Here is a 5,870-nt window from a genome sequence, read left to right as displayed (position 1 = left end):
GTGTGTCTGTCTGTGTGTGTGTGTCTGTGTGTGTGTGTGTGTCTGTGTGTGTGTGTCTGCGTGTGTGTGTCTGTCTGTGTGTCTGTCTGTGTGTCTGTGTGTGTGTGTGTGTGGGGGGGGTTGGACAAATCAGGTGAGATCCCGAAGGGGTGACATGGCATCTCTTAGGCACTCAAACAAAGATGGAATACTTTTTTTTAACTAGGGTTAGGAAGGTGAGCTGGGAAACTGCTTTTCTGCTACTTTGGGAGCAAGTTATAAGAGACCCACATAAACTAAGCTGGAGTGTCTTTGAATAAGAACTTGCTGACAGACTATGGTTCTCTTGTGGGAGGGTCAGGCTAGTTAACTGCAGTGAGGCTCATCATGGAAGGGGTAGCTTATGAAGACCCTATATGAAGGTTTACTTGCATAAAGGAATTATAAGGGGAAGGACTGTTTGGAAATTGCCCTGAGCAGCCTATAATAGAGTAAGGGGAATTACCTAAATAATTTCATAACAAAGTAAGGAGAACTTCTATCAGTCAGATGAAATTATGGGGAATTGGCCATTGGATGAAAGCAGCTAATGGTTCAGACTTCAAGTGACTGGTTGGGGGGATGTCATGTTCATTGCGGCCTACGTAAAATGGGCAAGCTAGCTTTGTTCCAGAATTTCTCTGCATTAGTCAAGAGAGAGCCAACTATGGAAAAGAATTCAGCTCCTGAGCATGCTTTTCACATTGCCTCTTGGGCCTCTTCTGGAGTGCAACAAGGGTAGGGAGAGAAAGGGATTTCTCTTTCATCTCGCCACAGATAATGGCATCTTGCAAAAGTAGCATTTGTTCAATTAAGTTCAATAGAATAAAATACAAATTTCCCCAAACATTTCTCCTACAAACATCTCTATTTCTTTTAAGGGCTCTTCAAGTCACCAGATTCATAAGTTGGAATTGTTCTTGACTTTCCTCTTTCACCTCTCATATGTTCAGTTGTCAAATCTCTTCCATTCTCTCTTCATATTTGTCTCGTCTGTCCCATACTCTCCACTAACACTCTCTATCCCAGTTGAATCAATCAACCAACAAGCACTTAATTATTAAGCCCTCACAATTTGTCATATTCTGTGCTGTCAAGCCCTAAAATAAATCAAAGCCATGAGTTGAGGAATAAAGTGTCTTTAACTGAGATAATAGGGTAGTAAACCTGCCATCCTGGAGGATGTCCCTTGAGTGCAAACCACAATGGATTTCCCAACTCCAAGACCCAGGAGGAGACAGTATGAGGCAGCAAGGCCTGGTCATGAGACCCCAGCAGCCATTGGTAATTTGAACAAGGAAAACCACTTCATTCTGACTGTTTTTTCCTTCATGCCATGAATCCCAATGGGAGGGGGCCAACTCATTAGAAGCTGAGATCCAGCTTAAGCTACATTCCTTTACAAGGTAAAATCTCTGGGTAGGGGACCTTAGGTTGTGGTTCAGTTCAACCTAATCAAGAGTAACTATCTAGAGAGCAGGAATGTAAAGACATTACTGAAATTCTGACATTATCTGGACGATTAACAGACCAGTTAATATTACATTTGGTATTAACAATTTTCTTTCAGTGCTAAGTGCTGAGGAGACAAACAAAAAAATTAAGATAGCTCATGCTCTCAAGCTAATCACCTCTTACCTGGACTATTGCACTATTTTTTTTAATTAGCCTCCTTTCCCCAATAGTTCTCATCTCCAATTCATCCTCACACGCCAAAATGATAATCCTAAAACACAGATCTCACCGTGTCACTCTCCTTGTCAGGAAACTTCACTGACTGCCTTTGGAATTCTTCAATCCGAGGTGACATGACCACTTGTCAGATATGTTATCATGGACATTCTGTTTAGGGATTCCATTAAAGAGTTGCTGAATTTCCTTGTAAGTTTCAAACTGTCATTCTGCCTTTGGGATAAAATACAGCCTCTTCACCCATTTGGAACCCTTCACAATTTGGTTCCCACCTACATATCTTGCCTTAATTCTTGCCTTCACACCCCCTCCATCATAACCAATTGGTCAACTGCAAGCTGGATGGAAATCCATCTCTTAGCCTCCACGTCTAGAACCAATACTCTTCTTATTTCCACCTTTTATAATTTTTGGCTTCCTTAAAGCACAGCAGAGGTGCCAACTCCTTTGCAAGGCTTTGTCCGATCTCCTCCAATTAATGCCTCCTCTCTTTCCCTCCAACTCTGTCTCTCCTCCTTACTTTCTATTGACTTATCTGTACAGGTTCTGTATGTCTCTAGTAGAACACAAGCTGCTTGAAGTCAGGGACTTTTTTCTGTCTTCGTTTCTCCAGTGCATGGCACCTAAACATTTAATCATTGTTTATTGATTTGGATTGAACTGCATATGGTCCAGCTCCTCCTCTGTAAATAAAATGTTTGGACTTGGTTATTTCCAGGTTCTCAATGTATGATCCCATGATAATGCTTAGCCTCAGAAAGGTTGCCTTGGGGCAGAGGTAAGACTTACATGCACTCTCTTGACTTCTGGTCCAGTGCTCATTGCAATGTGACTCCATTGCCTTTCCAGTCACCCAACTAATATGGGATGGATCTGGCACTGAAAAGAAATACTTTCAGAGCATCCTAGACAAGCTCAATTCTGCTCTGTCTGCTTCGCATTTCTTGTTACCTACCTCTAAACTCAGTTCCCAGGATTGTCAGGCCCCTAATTTTTAATATGGAAATTGACTCCTTGCTCAAAGGAGACCTCCCCAGAAGCCTGAATGATCCTGGGGTAAAGATTTCCACAAAGCACCTTTGTGATGCTAAACTAAGTTCTCCCCCTGCTGGGATACTAGGGGTGAAGCTACAAAGCAGTTGGGTCTGCATACATCTATTTCTCCTTGACTATTTTATCTGAATTGGCCACTCACCTTTCTCCCTCCTGCTCTCTGAATAGAGCTTCAGATCCAGGCCTGGAGAGCTTTAAAGGGTTGACTCTATCCCACAGAGATGTGACCCTAGGTTACTGATTTCATATCCTTTACACCAGAGTCCTGGGGAACTATGGGAAAAGAATGGCAAGCCATCTAGGTGCTCTCTGATCCAGGGACAATAGGGATGGAAATGCTTGAGAGTATGGCTGGCCCCTTGCCCTGGCCTCCTAAGAAAAGTGAATTTAGAGGCACAGAATCACTGAGTCAGGAAGGACCTCAGAGGACATCTCCTGCCTGTAGCAGTGTCACACCATATCTCTGACCTTGTACAGAGTAGGCATTTATAAATATTTGTTGAATTGAATTGAGTTGAATGAGACTCACATGAAGGAGAGAGAGCAACATACCAAATAGGAGAAAAGTCTCCTCTAATATTCCTCTGTCTATATCGGCAGGATTTAGCATAATGCCTGGTACACGTTAGGCACTTGACTGACTGAGTCTCTGTCATACCATTCTCATATTCTTGAGTTCTACTCTTGGGCAGCTAGGTGTTGTAATGGGTAGAGCCCTGAGATTGGAATCAGGAAGACTTGATTTCCAATCTAGCCTCAGACACTACCTGTGTGACCCTGGATAAGTCACTTCACCCTGTTTACCTCAGTTTCCTCATTTGTAAAATGAAGTAGAGAAATAAATGGCAAACCACTCAAGTATTTCTGCCAAGAAAATCCCAAATGGGATCACAAAGAGTCAGACAGGACTGAAAGCTACTAAACCACAAACAAAAATGCTGGGTCCTCACTAGCTGAATGGATTTGAAGTCCAATGACCCAAATTAAAACCTCAGCTTGACTACTTACCAATTATGTGGTTAAGTCATATCCTGTACTCTAATCTTCTGCTTCCTCATCTCTAAAATGAGGGGTTAGATTCGATGACCTTTGAAGACCTATCCAGTTCTCAATCTATGATCCTTGAGGGTTAAAGACTAGTTCATTTCCTATGCTCAGCACCTAGGACAGTGCTTTGCACTTTAAAACCAGATGTGTGATTTATTTCTTTGGTACAGGGAACTCTTGGTGAAGGCATTCCCGCTAGCTATGTAGGTCAGTGTCTACTCTGCTCGTAACTTTAGACTTAAAACAATTTCCTGGGGGCATTGACAGCATAAATCACATAACTAGGTTGTACAGTTAGTGTATGTCAGAGACAGGAACTGAACTTGTCTTTCTGACTTGAAGGCAGCTTTTTTTTCTTTTATTTATTTTCAGTGTCCTACAATCACTACCATATAACTTAGGTTTTTTCCCTCCCTCCCCCTCCCTCCCCCCTGCCTCTCCCCTTCCTCCCTGAGATGACATGCAGTTTTATATAGGTTCTGCACATACATTCCTATTAAATACATTTTCACTATAATCATGTTGCATAGAAGAATTAAAATGAATGAGAGAAATCGTATAACAAACCAAAATGTAATACAAAAGAAAATGATCTGCTACATTCTGTGATCGAATTCCATGGTTCTTTCTCTGGATGTGAAAGGCATTTTTCCTTAAAAGACCATTGGGAATTTTTTTAAGTCCTTGCATCACAATGAAGTTCTAGAAATAGTATTGTTGGGTCAACGGGTATTGAAGGCAGCTTTTTATTCACTATTATACACTTCTGCTCTACATTGCACATTGTAGGTACTTTAAAGACATTTTTTCAATTGGATTGAATTCCAGAGAGCTAATGTATTTCTCCTTCCTTCTCATTCTTTATACTCTCTACTAAGTGACTAAGTCCAGCCAAAAGTTGAAAGAAAACTGACAGAATGAAATCAATCAACCAAGGCGGTAACAAGCATTTATTGAGCAAGCACTATAAGCCAAAGACTGTCCTATGTCATGGTGTTGGAATGTATCAGAGACAAGACTTGAACCCAGGTTTTCCTGACTCTAAGGCCAGGTTTATAGCCATTGTCCTTCACCACTTCTAGCTTGTCTGTGGTACTAGGGTTAAAGTTATGTTTGATAATTATTTGCTTCATTTAATGGAAAAGCAGACAAATATGTGGACAGGGAAGAAAGGGAAGAAGAAGGAAGAAAGGTATGGGGGAAAAGAGGGAAAATAAGAAAGACAGTATCTTGACAAAACTAGGCACTTAATAAGTTTATTGAATTGAACTGAAGACTTTAAAAAACATACAAATTCTAATAGACTTAGCCCTTCACAGCAATGCAAGGACCTAGAACATTTCCAAGGGACTCCTGATGCCAAATGCCATGCACATCCAGAGAAAGAACTATAAAGTAGGAATGCAGAATGAAGTAGACTATTTTCTATTTTGTTGTATTTGACTTTATTTTGTTTTTTTCTCATGGTTTCTCCTACTCATTTTAATTCTTCTATGCAACATGATTAATGTGAAAATTAATAAGACTGTGTATATAGAACCCATATAAGATTGCATGCCATTTTGGGGAGGGAAGGGGGAGGGAGGGGAGAAAATTTAAAATTAATGGAAGTGATTGTTGAAAACTGAAAACAAATAAATTAATTTAAAAAAAACATACAAACTATGATGAATTCAATGGCCAATCACTATTCTAGAGGGTGGAAGCATGATAGCCATCTCCTCATAGAGAAGTGATGGACCAAAGATATAGAATGAGACATATGTTTTAAGACATGGTCAATGTAGGAATTCATTGTGCTTTACTCTGTATATTTGTTAAAAGGGTTTTTAAAAAAAATCTTCTTTCCTCAACTGGAGGTAGAGTGGGAGGGAGAGGAGACAAGAGTCAGGTCAATATTGGTTGGAATGGTGACAATAAGTAGCATTTACAGAGTTCTTTGAGGTTTGCAAAATACAAATATTATCTCATTTGATCCTCCCAGCAATCCTGTGAGATAGGTGCTATATTACATGTGCTATCAAATGAAATAAAATACATTGCATTTGATAGCACATGTA

The sequence above is a fragment of the Notamacropus eugenii genome, chromosome 1, assembly GCF_028372415.1.
Source record: "Notamacropus eugenii isolate mMacEug1 chromosome 1, mMacEug1.pri_v2, whole genome shotgun sequence".
Taxonomy (NCBI): Eukaryota; Metazoa; Chordata; class Mammalia; order Diprotodontia; family Macropodidae; genus Notamacropus; species Notamacropus eugenii.
The sequence above is the reverse complement of the archived record's forward strand: the minus strand, read 5'-3'. Positions refer to the sequence as shown.